Source organism: Spea bombifrons, chromosome 9 (genome assembly GCF_027358695.1).
Source record: "Spea bombifrons isolate aSpeBom1 chromosome 9, aSpeBom1.2.pri, whole genome shotgun sequence".
Classification (NCBI taxonomy): Eukaryota; Metazoa; Chordata; class Amphibia; order Anura; family Pelobatidae; genus Spea; species Spea bombifrons.
Genome location: NC_071095.1, coordinates 41,829,446 through 41,850,134, shown reverse-complemented (window position 1 = coordinate 41,850,134; position 20,689 = coordinate 41,829,446).

Genomic DNA, 20,689 nt, shown 5'->3' with positions numbered 1-20,689 from the left:
GGTTGTTAAAGCATATTTGATGAACCCGCACAAATTATATATAATTTTGTTTTGGAGAAGTAGGGCACTTTTAAAATGATTGAAATATATAAAACATAATTATTAGTCATAAAATGATTGAAAAAAAATTGCAACCTTACTTTAATTTTCTTCTATACTGTAAGCTCCACAGCTGAACAATAACCCAATTTATGTTCAGCAACATCTCCTGACAGTCATACCCCACATACATGTTTTTTTTTGCGTTCCATAGGGCCAAATCCATGCTTTACATATTAACCCATATTACATAGACTCCCTGGCGACTTTATTAGGTACACCTTTCTAGTGTGGCAAAGCATGAGTAAGTGTGTGATGGGAATTATGGTTTACCACCATCATTGACTGGCTCAATAAAAAGTGATGGGAGTCAAGTTGTACCACAATCAGTGACTGGCTCAGTATGAGGTGATGGGAGTTATAGTATGCCACTGTCTGGCTTAGTATAAAGTGATGGGAGTTATGCTGTACCGCCATCAATTTCTGTCTCAGTATATGGTGATGGGAGTTATGCTGTACCATCATCAATTTCTGTCTCAGTATATAGTGATGGGAGTTATGCTGTACCACTGTTAATGACTGGCTCAGTATATAGTGAACATGAATATAGCTTTGATGAAGTCATGGATCACTTTGCAGAAATAGAGGCTCAAATGCAGAAGATGTAAATCCATTTGTTTTGCAGAATAGTGGTCGCTTTGGACCTATTTTTTTTATTATACAAGTTCAGTGGGTTATTTAACAATGATTTAACGTATTTGCCCCTTAAGGGTAGAGTTGTTTTTATATTTTTTGTACCCCTCGACAATGCTGAATGCCTCACCAGGTCATTGATTGCTCATGTAACCCCATCACATGCTAGGCACGTCAAATGTCGGTAAGGCGATGCATTTCCGTGGTGTGCCTGGAGTCTCAATTGTTTAAATACATTTTTACATTTAAAGTGTGTGTGTAGTGCCAACCTATAGGATCTGCTCGGGTACCAAATCTTTCAAAGAACCTTTGTACTACCTAGTTTTAGTTCTTTAGTAAATATATTCACCTGAATATTTTTCAGATTTTCTGTATTTATATATTTAAAGTAATGGTATGGATGGTCTCAGGGTGCCCCTGCTTGTTTTCTTTACAAGAATAATATATCAATAGAAGAAAGGATCTTTGTCTAATGAAATGTAAGCCGGTCACGGAATTCTTGTGACGTCCTACCTAGAATGACAATGTTGGGCTGTTATAATAACAGGGTGTCACGATCAGGCAAGAACCTCACAACCGTGATATGAGCAGCCACGGGATACAACCGCTAATCACATTAAAAGCGTCATTTAAAGTATGTTGTCTCTACAAAATTGCAAGGCTGCATTTTACTGTTATTATGAAATTATAGGTGTAAATCTATAGAAAAGACTGATGTGAGAATGTCGAGATCAAAGATACTAATTCTTATCAGGAGAATGACAGGTTAAACTGGTAAATTATAGCCCTTGTCAAAGCAGTTAATACTTACGTTCAGATCCATGGCTGATGTTAGAAGTGGGAATTAGGAAACTACAACCCTCTAATGGATTAGCCTGATGCTTTTATAGATATTTCCACTTATTAAAGTGGCAGTAATGCTTTATATTTTTATTTTCAGAGCTGAGTGAAGCAAAGGAGTGTTTGCCTCACCAGCCGTTGGGCTCGTATCCAACGGGGCTACTACTGACTGATACTGGCGCTCCAGCAGCAGATTGGGCCCTGCAAGGGAATAAAAATGCCTTAACCCCTTCCTGTCATGCTTTCTATGATTCTGGAGGGAGCACTGTCAGCACACAGAACATATTCATGTTATGATTCTACTGTGTAAACATAATTCTAGGTACTGCATACCCTAATGCTTAGTCCTGGGACCCACACCATGATATATAGCGTCGTTTGAAGATGCCCTGCTTGGATGCTGTTCATGTTCCAATGATTTTATCATAGGATCTATCCAAATTACATTTATGGCAGGGCTAGGAAAAAAGATACATTTTGTGATATTCATGTAAGATGCCTTGTTAACCTCTACAATCCATGAATATAGGCATTTTGCATTTCCCACAACAAACAACCACAAAAAAAAACAAAAGAGAGGAACAGTAGCCTTGGTCTCAAAGGGTCATAAACTCCAAAGAAAGGCATTTGGGAGGCATAGATTTTATTTGGGAAAAGCGGACTGAAAGTGCAGTGTAATCTGCAAAATGCTGAGGGTTTAGTTGCATAACTTAACAAAATATCACCGCACCAGAAGAAGCATTTTAAAATCAAGGTATAAAATATATGAATAAATGTTAATTCCTGGACACAAGTAGAATATTTAAAGTTGCATTTGGAGCATTTCAGTCTTGACATAAGAAAAAACTATGTGAGGTCGCAGTATATGATGTCAGGCTAAACCTGCATTATGAGGTCATACGCACCCTGTAATTTTACAACAAGAAGGAAACAATAACCAAAATTAGGGGAGGATTTTAAATTGTATTTTTTAGTTCTTGGAGACAACAAATTTGGAAACTCTTGGCAATGGCTTAATATCTTCAATACATCCAGTCTAGCGTCACAAAGACAAGCCGCGCAGGCTCTGGTTACTAGATGAAGAAAAGCTGGACAGCCTCTGGCTCCTAGATGAAGAGCAAGTGTCCAAAATCTCCAAAACTGATGGTATCCGTTGAAGATTATTGAGATGGCGACTGCACCTTTCAGCCTTCTGACATGAGGGAGCTGTGCTCCAACTCTCTATGTCTACCCAACTGATGATGTGAAAGAACAAATGCTGTCTAATGTTTTCAGTCACCCCAAGGCGATGCTGAGGATCTTTCTTTAACAAATCATTCAATATATCCACAGCTTGTTGGCCTAATGCCTCAGTGTATTTCGGGCTGTCACAAACAATAGAACGGACACTTGCCTTGCTGCAGCAGCCAGCGGGAAAAGTTCCATTAAGCATTCGGAAGAGCATCACCCCAAAGGACCACAAGTTGACAGCAACACCATATTCTTTCATAAGATTTCTGGGGTCATGTACTGTAGAGAAATGTCCTGTTACCGTGCTTCCAAAAACACCTTCTTCAACAGCACCAAAATCACTGGTATAGTGTTATGTGTAACTTAAAAGAAAAAAAGTGTAAGGGGGTGTAAAAAGCATAAATACTGGGGATTCCATCACACTATATGGCCAAAGATTGTTTAGCCCACCACTGGGTCAAAGCACCCCAAGTTTGGTGATTCCTACCTAATAATCATGGCTATATTGCTCACTAAGGAGGTGAATCGGTGGGCTGTACTACATTTAAACCCAGTGGCATTAAGAGACCGTGCACACAACTGCGGCAAACAATATGTAGGAAGAAAGTGAGACCATACCATGTTTTTATATATAAAATAAACACAGTAAATGCACACACTTCCAATAGAGAAATCCACTGGCAGATAATATGTCTCAGCTCCTGGCACACCGAGGGATATAAAAAGTGTTTACAAACAAAGTGATATATGGTATCTTTTCACAATTCTGCTCTGAGCTCACGATTTTTTTCTTCATTCCCAGCACATTTTGTAAGGTGGAACAAATGGATAATTTATCACTTAAATAGAAGGATCAATTTTATTATTTAAATATGTATTACTAGGCTGAGTTTGGAATTAAATTTCATATTTACAAATTTAGCGATGAAAGGGTTCTCATAAAAACAATTATGCCGAGGTACTCCTTGGTAGAACCTGAAAATCATTAATGGTGCCAGAGAGAGATGAGCAGACAATTAGCTCTGTTACTGCGTGTGGATCTAGCATTACTCCTGTGGGGCATTAATGGAAATTTACTGCAATATTTAAACTAATTTCTGATTTTAATCATAATTACTTTACTGCATGCCACACAATGATGGTTTTATGTTTTTAGGAACCTTAAGGAAACTTGAAGGGAGTAGGGCATCTAGAACAGATGGATTTAATTACGCAGAATGCGGCATATGATCATGTGCATTATAATGATTATTATCATTTGATTTGTCTGTATCTCTCTGATGGGTGACCAAAGTCCACTGATTTTCGCTAAATGCAACCAATCTGGTATCCATACCACAATGTCTGGTATGGTGACTTTCAGAGTTCATTATGCATTGTGAAGGATCAATTTCTCCAGAAGAGGTGACCTTCAGAAAATCTCGGATTTAACTATGCACCATACAAGCCACCAAGCCCTTCTTACAGTAGAAACTCATTGGGGTTTGATCTTCTTAATGTAAAGTGAGGCTGGTGCAACTATCCTGCAAACTTTAGTGAATAAACCCCTTTATATGAAAAAAAAGTGTGCTGTAAACATGAAGTCTTTGTACCAAGGGCCACCTAGTGTGTAAGTCAATCCTAGTCACCAAAAAAGCTGATTGCACATTTAAATAAGAGAAGGTTAAACAGGTTATCTCTTTGTGGGATATTCAGTGAAATATTATTCCATGTGGGATCTAAGCAAAGATCATTCTAGAGATGGCGGAGAGGTGAGTGGTTTCACTCCCAATGCCTCTGGCTAATTAGAAGTGTAAGCTTCTTGTCTCTAATAAGAAAACACAAATTCCATTACTTTATCTCCTTTATCATCCCGGAAGTGACACTGCTGCTGCTGATAACACGGAGTGCATTGTTTGCTCAGTAATTCCCTCCATGTTATTTGTGGCCCACAACAACTTCATTTGCTTGCTAAGTTTCCTTGCCTTGAGAGGAGCAACGAGAGAGAGAATATGTTCTGGAGCTTCAAAGGGACATAGAATCCTTATTACAAAATACTATATTAAATACTGCATGTTAACAAGCTATCTTTGGCACCTACTTGGGAATGGATTGGAGGTTACAACAGACAAAATGTGTTCGTTTCTTTTGCAAGTAACTGTCTCCTAATTGGGCAATGTTCATGTTCAATCATTGTGTTGAGTTTTTGTTTGACTTCCCATTGATTGGGCTTTTTCGGTAAAGTACAATTGGACGGAAACTGTTGAATGTAATATTTTTGTAACCGTTGCGTGCCCAGTCTCTTCCAAGAAACAATTCTTTGATCAGGTAAACTTTTGACTCTTTCATGTTTTTGCGGACAACACTTCATTGTCATGTGGTACAAAAGCAGGGTTTGCAGCCATAGAAACTGAAAAGGCTTCTTCAAAGTTTCTGTGCTGTTCTTGTGCGATTAAATCTTCAGAGGGAAGAAGTAACAGATCTGCTAAGGTTTATTTGCATAAGAGTCATTCAAGCTGATAAGACTGAATTCATTATAAGGGAGTCATAAACCAATTTGCAATAATTAATTTTACATTTATAAAGAGGCATTAATAACATTGATTGCACCAATCCAACACCTCTTTTTTAAATGTATCAAACTCACAGGCCTTCTGTTTTTTACTAAATTCCTTTACATTTGGTCTTTTGAGAAGATAAGTGCTTTTCTCTCATCCTTAACCCTTTTGCATAGCATTGTGTTCCTACTGGCTTTCTTGTTATTCTTTTACATGTTAAACCAGGGTCATTTACCATGAGGTGACAAACTTCTAACACCCTTAAAAAACATTTGTTAGATAAAATCAATTGGTCCACGTTCAGTTGTGTTACTCCTGCTGAGTTCACACATTACTTTAATTAATGGCACCATTTTCAATAATCTGGTATCTGTATATAATGTATTAGTTGTATATACTTCATATTAAAGTGCAAAAATATTTATTCGTTTAGGTCATATTGACGTTTCGGTCTCCTACACTGAGCCTTCATCAGGACATACTATACAAATCTTATTTTAATGTAATACTAGTAAAAATATTTTTTTGATGGGAGTTGAAGGATAGTGAAGTAATTAGTGCAGACCCGAAGTAAAATTATCACTATTTTATACACCACCAAAGGATTATACTGATCTATGCAGAAATTCCTCCAACTGATGCCGGAAGTGTTACAAGCAATATAGCCTGGTATATATTAAAGACTCATAAAAATAATCATTTGCATTTTTACTGCAGGCCTAGCATGTGTGTGGCCGGAGCTCCTTCTTGTTTCTACAAAATGTAGTTCTTCTAGCCCATATGTCTTTCTGTTTGATGTGGGTACATCAATCTGTGCAATGCTAGAGGGCAAATCTCTGGTGTATATCATTACAACACCATCACAATGTGTGAGAAAAGCGTGACCCAGCCTGCAGTACAGTTCACAGTTGTAAGCAACTGTAATTCTCAATCTTTCTTCACACAGTCAAATTAATGATTCAAATGTGCTGACCATTACTGCAATTGACCAAATAATTGCACACAAAGGGGTGTTGTCTTTTCCTTTAAGGTGTGCCATCATAGTAAAAGAACTATGGTTCTTCATCGACACATTGGAAACATGAGATCTCACATCAAGTAGATCAGTATAAAATTATACAATTGCTAAGCAGCTGGACTTAGACAGGTCTTCTAAGCCGTGAGTGCACTTGTGCCGACCCACAAGCATATGGCCTGTTGTTTCAGAGTATGACCAAGCACGGAGTGGTCGGCATGAGCTTCAGAGAGTAGTAGCAACCATTCAGGTCTATCCATTGATTACTGCAAGGTGTGTAAAGAGGAAAGACACAGCACCTTAAAAACACAAAAGTACGGTTTTGACAGCATCAAAAAATCATTCACCTAGATTTACCGTATTTGCAATATTTGAAAAGGCTAGAAGGACACATTTTGTTTTAGGAGGTATGGTTGGAAGGTGTGATTTGAAACATATAATAGCTATTTATTTAATGGAACATTTATTTATTTATAAATCTACTCTTTCTAAAAACATTAATGTGAGTTTGAGGGCTATAGAGCACTGTGAAACATTCATCCCTGGAAAACATTCTGGAAAGAGAGTCTTAGGAATTTGGGTATCAACAGGGACTGTGTTTTCTAAGGAGGGACAATTGGGACGTATGCCGCTATGCCATCTGTACTAAAAGCTTTTAACCGGGACAGGTTATAGGCATACCAAGGAACTCTCTGGGTTTTGGGGCATGCCCCACGCCCCGCCCACTTTCCCTCCAAAATTGGCATGTGTCCCACAACGTCAGTGGGGGGGGAGCAATTATTTCCTGTGTCTGGGTGTAATACCTGGCTAAGTTCCCCCCCTACATAAGAAATAATTGCTCCGTACAGCTTTTTCACTGCTCGATCCTGGTGGGCCTTAGAAATATTGCTATCTACAGTATATTAAAGGAAGGGGAGCCAAGAGAATGTTCTTGGGTTGGGTGCCACTTGGTCTAGAAACGTACTTTGAGAGAAGGGGGGGGTTGTGTGTATCTACTTGTAAGTGTATGATGTTGAAGTGAGCAGCTTTGCATGTTAGTATGTGCGTATGTTGTGAAATGGAGGGGGGTGCCACTAACTCTAGGCTCACCCCTGTTGATCACATCCATTTCCCTCTCACTCTCCACCCTATAAAGGCTGTTTTGGGGCTAGCCACACCCCCATTTTCAGTTGCCCCACCCCTTTGTAAGGTTACTCCCGTAGCCTGCCATTGGAATCCCTGAATCCCTTTGTAGGTTACTTGGAGATAACACTTAAGTTCTTCAACTGTTCTTCAAGTCAACCTGATAAACAAACACAGTCATTAACCCTGTGTAATGCCCACTTTAGTTAATCTTAAAATAGGGTTTTATGAATAGAATATTCCTGTTCCCACCATCCATCAATGGAATGACCATGGGAATATAAATATAAGTTTGCTTTTTAATAAATTGAGGCTAATTTGTTTTTAGGAGTATTATCTGATACTATATAAATATTAATAATTATGGCCTGATTTTGTACCTCAGTGCACAGGCCCTTTGAGGCTGTTGTAATTTTATGCGCATGTTTAGAAAACATCAAACCGGTCTTCCCATTAAAATGTTCCATGTGGGATTTTCCGTGCCGGTTATTTTTATCCAGTACTAACAGAAGCTGTTCTTATTTTTCTTCAAGAAGCCTCAGCGGGAGCAGGAAGTGGCTGCACTGAAGCCATATAGTCTGGTCTTTTGATTTGATTTATTATGGACAAAAGGAAGAATATTTGACATTACAACCTCAAAGGAACTGATTTAACCTTTTTTCTTTCTTTTTTTTTTCTTTTAACACAACTGCAGGTTGACTGCTTGAAAAACATTTCTAACCCAATAATGCATCATTTTGCACAGATACACACACACCTTACGTGATACCATAACTGTTTTAAAGTCTCATCAAAAAATAAAAAAACTGGATCTGAGAAAGAACTAGAATTAATAACTCAATAGTTTGCTTGTATTATTATACTGTATATTGCAAAAAGACATCCGCAATGTAGCTTTTTCTCAATTGACACTGCCTGGGAGTTATTAGTCATGCCCAGCCAGTACTAAAACTAATATGTATACCAGTTGTTGGTTATTTTGGCCACAGAAGTGTCATTAAGTTTCTAATGTTATCTAATGTGTCTTTCGGAACGCACTTCATCTTGGCCAAAAGTTCCCACCTGTAAGGATGCTCAGATATCATTAAATATGAATGAGTCGGCTCCAGAGTGGAGGTCTGCCCATCACACTTGAGATCTTGGTTAAAAAGGGAGATTTGGTGCAAACCCTAACAGTTCATCAGGTGAGGGCCTGAACGATAAACCTGTGCTCTGTAACATACAGCAAAGTCTGAAACAGACAGCACAGGTCAAGTAGAAGAAAACCTTCTGACCTGTAAGAAATGATCCCGCCATTCACTTAAATCCTCTGCCTTTACTCTTTTTCCCATTTAAAGGGCTGTCAGTCAAGTATTTTACAAGGTAATTTGAAGTGACATTAAAAGTGCATAATTCATCTCAAATTATTAGACTCTTTCCAGCACCCTCCCCATTTCACACCTTAACAGTTGTTAAGTTTGTCTATAAAAGCTTTGTGAATGTGAACTTTTATTATACTCAGAGATGGTGACCAAGGCGAACTGTATCGAATTACTACGGAAATCTAAGGTGTTTATATACACTACATGACCAGAAGTATGCAGAAATCACTCCTAATTATTGAGTTTAGGGTTTTCAGCCACATTCATCCCTAGCAGATATATCTAATCTAGCACACGGATAGCCATCTCCATGGGCAAGCATTGGCAATAGAATGGAGCATACTGAAGAGCTTAGTGACTTGAACATGACACTGTCATAGGATGCCACCTTTGCCACAAGTCACTTTGTGACATTTCTGCCCTTCAAGATCTGGCTTAGTTTATTGTAAGCGTTATTATTGTGAAATGGAAGCCTCTATAAGTAACAACGGCTCAGCCACAAAGTGGTAGACCACCAACGTTCATAGAGTGGGGCTGCTGAGTGCTGAAGCACATAGCGCGTAAAAATCTTGAAGCAACATCAGCATAAGAACTGTGGGTAGAGAGCTTCATGAAATGGGTTTTCATGGCCAAACAGCTGCATACAATCCGAAGATCACTATGCACAATACCAATCGTCGTCTGGAGTGATGTAAAGCACGCCGCCACTGGACTCTGGAGCAGTAGAAATGTGTTATGTGGAGGGATGAAACACGCTTTCCTATCTGATGGATGAATTCGGCAGATGCAAGGAGAACGTTATGTAGCAGAATACATAGCGCCTGCAGTAAGGTTTGATGGAGGAGGGATAATGGGCTGGGGCTGTTTTTCAGAGTTTGGGCACATTAGTTCCAGTGAAGGGTAATGTTAATCCTCCGGCATACCAAGACATTTTAGACAGTTACATGCTTACAACTTTGTAGCACCAGTTGGAGGAAGGCACCTTCCTGTCCCAACATGACTGTGCCCCGTCCGCACAGAGGACAGCACTCTCAGTGGGCAATGATCCACCAAAAACATATCTTACTTCATTGGAAAATATTCATAGGGATCCCTTTTGACGTGTGTCATGGCTTGAACGTTTATATATCCATATACATATTTATATATACATATGCACTCCAGGAGGGCCACATAAATTTAGGTCCTTATCTATCGCAGAGTTCACAGGAAGTGTTTTAGGGATTAAAACAAGGAGAACATTTTTTTTTTTTTTTTTTTTCAGTAATTTTTATTGAAGTTTTTATTTCATTGACAATAGTAACTTACAATAAACTATTGAGTTGAAGAAAATACATTAGAAATGTGTTACAACTGATATTAAATACCGAATTGGTCTCCAATAATTGAATTGGCTCCAGTACGTGAAAATAATAAATTAATGAATATTAAAATAAGAATATATTAGCTGGATACAATATGAAGAGAAAATACTCCTGACTTAGAAAACAAAAACAAAAACCACTGGCCTTATTTCTACCTTATTGTGAACCAATTATTAATACTACTTGTTAAGTACATGAAAATGAAAGGGAAAAAAACTAAAATACATCACACTGTTACAGTAGCAAAGACATACATTTATAATTGGATATGCAAACATAACTACACATAGTATATGATACATGCAGAAAATTCATTAGGAAAAAAAAAATACATGTCTCTCCATGGGCCCATTTACACAAATCCCTATACAAACATATATATATATCCCTACATACACATGCATAATATACATACACATATACCTACACATGCATATACATCCCTGTTTCATTCCTCTTCCCTTCTACTTACTACTCTACAAAAGGAAAGAATAACCTGTTAAAAAGTACCAGATTAAGTAAGAGTTTTTTCAAGGGCTATATTGGATATAGGAGCCCAGACCTGATCATATATAGCCACTGAATCTGAAAGAGAATGAGACATGTATTCCATGTTTTTTATATCTAATAAAATATGCATGACTTCTGAAAATTGTGGGCCCGTGTTGTTTTTCCATTTCCTAACTATGGCAATTTTGGTAGCTAACAGTATATATCCCAGTAATTTTGATTTAGATCTGGAGATACCATGAGGTACTGCTCCTAAAAGAGCAATCTCAGATGAGACTGGAACATTGAATTGAAGTAGTTTGGATGACAAGCAAAAAATTCTATTCCATAATGGTTGAATTTTGTGGCAATACCACAGAATGTGACTTAGAGTACCCTTTTCTCCACATTCTCTCCAACAAAGATGAGAAATATTTGGGAACATATGATGTAATTTCTCTGGGGTGAGATACCATCTATACAATATTTTTTTATTAATTTCTTTGTGATTAGCGCACCTAGATGTTTGGGAAAGTGTACGTACATTTTTGTTCCATTGTTCTTTTGTAAAATTTATTCCTAGTTCTACCTCCCATTTGAGCATATATGGTAGTTTGTCTCGAAGCATTTGCTTTTGTAGGAAAAAATAACAAACCGAAATAGCCTTTCTTATATAGGGCACTTGCTTGCAGAGACTTATAAGGAGTAAAGTATTGTTATTACCTATTTGTAACAGATCCGAATAAATTGATAAACAATGTCTTATTTGTAAATATACATAAAATTGCTTATATGGTATATCCCAAATCTGATGTAATTGTTCAAATGATAAAAAGGTATTCCCATGAAACAAATCATTAACCTGTTTTATGCCTTTTGCATACCAAATGGATAAATCTATGTTAGGAATTAATAAACTGAGTGTTTTAAATGGGGTAATCTTTTGAATTTTAAATAAATCAGGACACAAACTAGCTGTCCACTCCCATGTTTTCAATGCCATATTAGATGTTTCCAGAGTAAATTTTACACTGGGGTGAAGATGTTTAGGAAGCCATAACAGTTCTTCAGGTTTATAAGAAATTAACATAGCATTCTCTAAATCAACCCAACCAATTTGACCTGGAGGAGAAAGTAACAAAATAGCCTGTGCTAAAAGTACTGCTTTATGAAAAATATATAAATCCGGAAGGCCTAGTCCACCCAGATCAACAGGTATTCTTAATAAGTTATCTGCTATTCTATTTTTTTTCCCTTGGTTAATAAATGTGTTTACATCTTTTTGATACTTTAATAAAGTAGCTTTAGATATATGTAGAGGGATCATGCGAAAAATGTATAATAATTTTGGAAAAGCTGTCATTTTAAAAGCAGCTATTCGACCCAACCAGGATAAGTTATAAGTGACCCATGAATTAAAGTCTTTTTTAATGTCTACCCACAGTTCAGATAGGTTCGTTGGAATCATTTGTTTAATGGTATTAGTCAGTTTTATCCCTAAATACTCTATATAGTGCATTTTCCAGAGAAAATCATATTGTTGTTTCAGAGTATTTATAGTACTTTGTGGGAGATTTAATGTCATAGCTTGAGTTTTTTTAGTATTAATTTTATGGTATGATATTTTACCATAGTTTTCTAATATATTAAATAATGAAGGGATAGATTTTTGAGGTTTAGTAATGGTTAATAAAATATCATCTGCAAATAAATTCAATTTTAATGTGTTTCGTTCAGGTATGGGAAAACCCACTACATCTCCAGAATTACGTATTTTTATAGCTAAAGGCTCTAATGCCAATACATATAATATCGGGGACAATGGGCACCCCTGTCTTGTTCCATTTGAGATAATAATGTCCTTGGAAACGAATCCTTCATTTAAAACATTTGCTATTGGGGAAGAGTACATTGCCATTATAGCTCTGACAAACACAGAAGGGAAGCCAAATTTTTGTAGTGTTGCTTTAAGATAATGCCAATTTAGTCTGTCAAATGCTTTTTCAGCGTCTAGAGAAAGAATTGCACATGGAATTTTTTTTTTTTCGGAAATCTGAATGACATTAATGAGTTTTCTTGCGTTATCTGATGCTTGTCTACCTTTAATAAAACCTACTTGGTCATTATGGATTAAAGATGTTAATAGTGGTGTTATCCTGTTTGCTAAAATCTTTGCGAAAATTTTTAGATCCACATTTAAAAGAGATATTGGTCTGTAATTAGCACATTCATCAGTAGATTTGCCAGGTTTTGGTATATTTATAATATAAGCTTTTAGCATTTCTTTAGGTATAGACCCTTGTGTCAAGAAATTATTAAAAAGATGCTGAAGATATGGTGTTAAAATCGAGCAAAACGTTTTATAATACGCATTTGAAAAACCATCAGGTCCAGGTGCCTTATGAGGACTGAGAGATTTAATAACCTCCTCTATCTCTTCCAAGGTAATCAATTTGCTTATGCTTTCCCTATTTTCATGAGAGATCTTAGGTATAGGCAGTGTTTCCAAAAGGAGAACATTTTTAAGAATGACTGGTGATTAAAGCGAATGGCCATGCATAATTCCATGTTCTAAATGTGCAATTTAAGATGAACACTATGTAATCTAGTGATGATGATGTACATGTGGGCTACACAGCAGAAACACTATAATTTATCAAGGAAAAAATAAAACCAAATCATTTGACTTGAGAGCCAAGATTGAAAAACTTGGGAAACACCATTTGTTAGTTCCCTCCATTTTGACTGTTTGCATGTATTTGCTTTACGCTTTATTGAACCCTGTTACTCTCTCTGATACGTGAGTGTGGGTCTCTTCTCTCTGCCATCCTCACTAAAGACTACATCTTGCCAGAAACATGGCTTAACCTGTTCAGCTTCTTAAGCTACTTATTTGTCCTATGGGAGAGGTTTTCACACATCTTTTTCCACAACCCAACATCCAAAGATGTTCTCTGGGTTGGCTCCTCTTCCAGCGAACATGACTGCATCTCTGTTAACTTAATTCTCTTTGGCATCACAAATCCAACAGGATCTGCGCTCTAATCTGTTGCCTTTACAACAATCTGCAAAAAATAAGCAGAGAAGCAGATGTAACTATGAATTCCAGCACCTTGTGTTATTTTTTTTCTTGTGCAATAACACGTCTACGGTGGGTGTCGGCAAGATTCTTTGAAGTTTCAAACCAAAAATGTATGCTATTTGTGTCCAGATCCGGATGTCTTACAAATGCACAATGCAAATATTTATAGAACATACGATTTGAGAGGAACAATAAGCTTAGTAGGAACTGACCCATTAAACATCCCCTTTACTTCCTCATTGGGGCTTTCCATCCCCTACTCTTTAACCTCAGCCTGAAGCTGTGTCTTATAATAAATTAAATACGGACGCATGGCAACGTATCTAGTTTTATTAATCAAGGGAATAACTAGCTGTTATTGTACCACTTTATAAGTAAAGAGCGAGAGGTTTGATCATATATTTGATGGTGAGGAGCAGCCTGCATAAAACCCATCCCTGGGAATTCTTCGCATTTTGCCAGGAAACTCCGGGTGAAGCTCCTCTTCTCTGGCTCACTAAGGGGAAACTCTGTGTCACAGAAGTGGAGTCATGGCACGCCCCAATGAACCTGCATCCACTTCATCATTAAAAATAGTGTGTGTCTGCAACGTTGGCATGAAAGCCCACTGATTCCAGGGGGCGACTACCTGCAACATCAGTTGGACCACCCACCAATGTCTACGAGACCACCCACCAACATCAGCAGGACAACCCACCACAAAGGTGCCTCCAGGTAGCCAGAGCCAGAAACTTCTCCATAACATTAAACTGAGATAAGATAGAACATCAGATAAGATCAATTCTTCCCATCTAGTCTGCTCAGTTTTCTTGATGTAAAGACTCAAATATTAATTGGTCTTTGGTCATGATTGAGATTCAAGATAGACTTATTCCTATCCCATATATGTTTAAATTCCCTCACTGTATTCCGACCTTGGAATAAGGTCAATACTCTTTTTAAACTGAAACCTAAAATATTTTCCGACCTTGTCTTAGGTGGCAATTCTGTATGGATCCTTTCTGTGACGCTCAGAAATATCATTCGCTTCCCACAGTGAAACAGCCAAGTTAAAACATCTGTGTTCAATTGGGGTTGGATGAATCAGTCAGTTCTATGAATTAGCCCTGACACACAAAACTATATAAAAAAATAGCTTTTTGTATCATTATAGCATAATTGCAGAGTATCGCATATTTAAAGATTATATGTATAATTAGAAAATATGTAATCCCTATGGTTCCAGCTTTAAGGCATTTATTAAAAGGACAGCCATGTAATTTTACTATCAATAATAGCTATAGTAAACCTTAAAAATCCAGTCCATGATTTTCTTAAATGAATAAGTTTATAAGGGGTTAATGGGCTTAGAGTACATTTCTCTGTTTATTTTTTAAAAGGGGTATATTTAAGCTCCTTGCCACAGAGTTTCCTCCAAAGGTACAGACAATACACGGGCTACAAGAGAAATGGTTTGCTTTTTTAAAAAAAATTCTGTTATTTTTAATAGTCTCCATATTCACTTTACTTTAACTAGAGAAGGGTTTATCTCTGTTTATTCCCCGCCAGCACAGAAAGGTGACATCTCATGACATGAAAGTAGAAGCCAAAGAATGAGGTTTAGGGAGGGTGTGAGATAAACTTTAGATGGGTGAAATGGAGCCAAGTGGATTTGGGAGAGTTCCGAATGTGCTCACATTCTTGTACATTGGCCAGATGTGAATGTGCCAGAATGTGGCTTTAGTTAAAGTCCATAGACTCGAGTGGCTGGGTGGATGCTGCGATTTTCTCTTTGCCATTGGCAAGTTAATGTGTTATTTACATATTTGACAACTAGCAACTCTCTGCTCATCTGCTTTCTTTTTTAGTTTGTGATTTCTACGCGTCAATATTATCCTTCGTGTATAGAGAAAACGGTCCTTGCCTTTTTCAGGGAAGCAATCTGTGATTTAAAGGAACAGTCCACCTCTCAGGATTATACAGTGAACAGTGAGATTCAAACCAAATAAAGTTAATTAATGTTCCTCTGGTTTAATGATCCCATGCTGTGTGAGAGCATGTTTCTTCACCGCCTCCAGAAGTAAACTTCTCAAACCTGTTTTATAGCAATTGATGTCTTATATTAATTATGTATGGAACCTTGAGAATTGCCAAGACAAGGACAGTTGATTCAACCTTATGGGTAACTCCCACAATTCTGGTTTACGAGTGAATTCTATATTATGGTATAATGTTCGCTTACTCATATTGCTTGCATACCTAGACTTCATAAGTTGTAGTCCCTAATAGCTTCATAACATTAGTGACATTGGAGATGGTAGGAGAAGTCTAAAATGGACTATTCCCTAGGTCCATCATAAACAGACTTTGCTGATGGGACATTAGAATGATGTTAAGGGGTATTTAATATTTTAGACCTATTTAGTTCCGCACTATATTGTTTCTTGGTTACTGAACAGGAAAACATACATCTTAGATATATGAAATCCTTTTATTTTCTTTAGGATTTTTATCAGAATTACCTCACCTCTTCACAAGACTGAAAGCACATCTTATTTTGTTCCTAAAACAGCAAAACAGTTTGCACAGATGGAACATATTCTACGTTCAGTAATTCAACCTATTTTGTCCCAGGATGTGGGCTTCACATCTCAGCCAAGAATGTAAGTTTCAGGCAGCTAAATATTATACACTTCATACGGTTACTCCCTGGCTGATAAATGTACTTTCCATGGGTTGGGGGAACCGTGCTATAGCAACACAATACTTCCTTTGCAAAGTGTTTAAAGAATAATTATCTTGACTTGCATAGGGTTCCATTACAGAAATATCGCCCAAAAAAAAAACATTTGTAATAAAAAGTTTCTAGGGATAGGATTATAGAGGCCCTAAGAATAGTTACTTTGGAAAAAATGATTTCATTATCTATAAATAACATATAGAATGCACCTGTTTGAGTTTTATATATTACATGTCTCCCTCCTTTTCCTCACAAATGGGCTATAATATAAGATGCTTATCTGATAGTTCTATCTTTTGCGCTACCCTAGGCTCTATCAAGGGCAGCAACCCCAGCCACCCCTCTTTAAGACTCTTTTTCTTAAAGGTGCGTAGCATCTTCTGATGCAGTCTATGGAGGCTCCATAGTGGAAATTGGACAGTTGCGAAGATCAGAGATTTTTCCTACAACTGGCACATTGCCCAGCGGGACAGTGTGGGGCCTGCTCGCCCAAGAGTGTATTCTGCCCCCTTGGCATGGCAGCAAGGGGACTATAGCCCACTGATCCCAGTTGGGGGTGCTTATCGCATCTGTTCTCTCAAAGAGACCTGTCACGTAAATAAAAAACGTACTTCATTCACCAAATATTGTCCAAGTTTCCCGTTTCTCAAAATACGAAATTAGCTTGGAAAAAGGCTTTTAACCCAACTATTCATTAATTGATTTAGGATGCACAGTAAGCATTATTTTGTAATCATTAATATGGTGTATGACTATACCAAATTAAACAATATTTAATGTATTTTTCAACAGTATATTATACCATTACTGCATCGCTTGGAACAATTAAGAATATATTATTTGTCATAGATTGGGAATTGCTTTTATAAAAATTGTATTATAAAAGAAATAGCCAACAGTATTCGAAAGGAGCCAGCTAAGAGATCAATTATTTTCTGACATCTCTAGCTGTTAGTTTTGCAAAATCAGCTTTTGTATTGACCATCCTGTTTCCAAACCCCAAAAAGCGTACTTCAGCTGACCGCTGCGTCCACAGTGCCCACCATTTGCCCGTTTCTTTGTGCTTCTTTAAAATAGGTTGGACAAAACATCTGGTGGTTAGGAAAATAGATGAAACAAATTAGGCTCAGTTTTACTGTCCATAAAGGACACTCAATACTTGTTGGGATCAACAATGGGTGCAGCATTTATTCCCCTCTTCTAAAGTTAGAACTTCCAAACCTTGGCTCAAGTGCTTTGTTTTCCTTTGCAAAAAAAACCTAATTCCTCATCGGTTTTATACACCCTACTTTAATCTTGCACTGTGATCATATAGTATTATTTATAAGGGTTAAAGCCCCTTTCTGCTTGCTTTATATTGGTAATGGTGGTGCTAAGACATGTCTCTGCCTTCTTGCTTGATGATACCCTTGTTGTCTCTGTATACCCTTTGAAGATCTATGTGTAATGTTTACCATTAACACTCAAGGAAAGGCAGCACTAATCTGGCTCCAGTAAAAGCTCTTTTTACAAGAAGATAAACTGGGCTATACATGTTCTGATAATAACTGCATGCTGCCAGTGCTTATAGGAAGAATGTGTTTGATCATCTAGCAATAAATACAGAAATTATCCATGCCCCATTTCCATTTATCTAGAAGACGGTCCTGGTTTGTTTATGTGTTTGTACAGTATACTCTTAAGGACATGTTTCTGGTATTTCCCTTAGCATTGTCAAACCATTAATAAGAATTCCCATGGCAGCCCCTTTAAGTGGAGTTTTCAGGATTATCTGCCATGTCAAGTTGGCAGATGGGACAGGGGCAAGCTTGCTATGATGTAAAAAAAACAAAGATGACCTATAGACAGTAATATTGTTTTAAAGATAACATCCCATACACAACACACAGAGCAAATCCCTTTTAGACCACCGGTCTAGTCCTTGTTTTTCATGTACAATAAGGACCTAATCACTTATCTCAAGTGCTGGTATGCTTTAAATCTGGAGCCAATACATAGATCTGGCCAGGCCCTGATAACAACAAAGGTCAGGACTAATACACAATATGATAATATCACAGTTACCCTGTCCATGAAGAATACAAAATGCCATATGAAGAAAGTGGGGGAAATAAAAGAAAAGGAAGGCAGGAAAGGAAGGAAATGTATTTCTATATTGTATATTAGAATTACATTCTTCTTCTTTGTGCCCCCCCCCTTTGTTGACTTTCGACAAATTAAATTATTGTATTGTGTCATCAAAACTGTGGATGTATGCTCACCTAGAACATTTCTCAAAAACCTGAATTGTCAACTATATTGTTATCATTATTAGAGAAGAAAACCCCCCAAAGCATTAGAAATTGATTTCTCACAATTTAATTATCTTATAATTTAGTGTAATAAAATTCTTGGAAATAAAACAATAAATACTGTTCATTAACAGTATCAACAAAATCCATTTTTCTAAAGGCAAATATTTTTTTCTGCTTCCACGTGTGTTCTGTTGTAATAGAGGTTTATGTGCTTTTAGTTTTTTTGTTTTTTTTTAGGAAACCGAAAGTTTGTTTTTTAAGTTTTAAGTTCAAAGTGACACTTTGTAGTTTTCACCACAGTCAATAAGTAACAAATATATCATTACTGAAAATAATAAGAGCAGTCAATTGTGGAAAAGTGCTTTGCTGTCCAGAAATCAATGGGTATCTTTGTGTTCCAAATGTTGGCATATGTTCAGATATGCTCTCGATTTGAGTTTGGAACAATTTCGAAACATAAAATGCACAGACGTGCTGCCTGATGATTAATTAAATATGTGAGTAACAATAGGCTATTCAGAGAGTTTCACTCTGCATGGCTGCATGGAGCATTTTCATCACATATTAACTCAATTGGGACGTGTGGGCTTCCATCATACCCAAAAAAATGACCTCGAAGAATAATTGACTATGTGGGTTCATGGAATTGCAGCTGTTTAACCCTTTGAGTGGTAATTGGGATTGCAAGGGATGTACTTTTTTGATTTTATACCAACTGCCACATGGGCTTCCTTATATGCCACTTTTTTATATAGAGCTGTAGGGCCAGAGTAGGCATGACTAAGTGGCCCTGGCACTTTAAGGGAAGCACCCACCAAATGTTATATTTTTATACTCAGTATGGGACATTATTGGCCCCCAAAATTTGCCAACCGGCCAACAGGGCCTGCATAGCTGTGAGCATATCATATGGTATTTGCCGTATTCAATGGCATCATAAAAAATTGATGGCAACAAATTAATTTGATTAAGTACTACTAATTTAGATGACACAATACAAAGTAGAAACATACCTGGGATACCAGGCTGTGACTACCCAGAGCCCTCGCTCTTCGGGAGTGTGGCTTCATGAGGGGTGGGACTAATGACATATGTGGGAATGGCTATTGCCATGTGAGGGGGAAGTGCTAGCCCCAAACTCCTTAAATTCGCAGGAAGGTGGGAGGGGTAATGGGCTAGGAGTGGGTGTGTATAAATGGAGCCCCTGTGACCCATACATTTAGCTCTGTGGCCTAGAGAACCAGAGAAGCCGTGATTCTTCTCTAGTCTCTGTATGTTATGAGGCTTTTTCCATAAGCCTTGACCTTAACATAAAGGTCAGCATCAAAATGTAAAATACAAATGTGCCAATTAAGCCGACTAATCCTTATTTTTTTTTAAGAAAAAACTTTAAGGTAATTGCTAAGGGTCGGAGACCGTTCATTCCTTGAGGGAGGCAGCTTATGAGATTTCATATTAAGACGCTAGATAATTTGAAATAATTAAGCTTCATGACTTTTTAGTCTGTGACTAATATATTGCCTGGAGAAGGAGCAACATATTTTATATGGTATGAAATCTGCACAGAGCATAAAAATATAAGCCAAATCTTACAGTGGGGAGAGAAGGCTGCTCTCTTATTAGCGGGAAGTGATTTAACATTACATGCTCATGCCTCCCAACATCCTAAATGGCCCAAGAAGGAATGAGTTTCTAACCTTGCAGGAGATCGCTATGCCAACTATCACCATTTTGTTGCCTCAAACCCAACATGTGGACCCTCCTGAGGCAGAAAGTAATGGAATATGATGTCATACCTCACACACTTTGCCACAGTAAGACCTAAAGGATGCATGTAGAGAACCACCAAGCTGCTTAACCAAAAATGTGATGAGCGTCCACCCTGCATAAAACGTAAGTAAGTA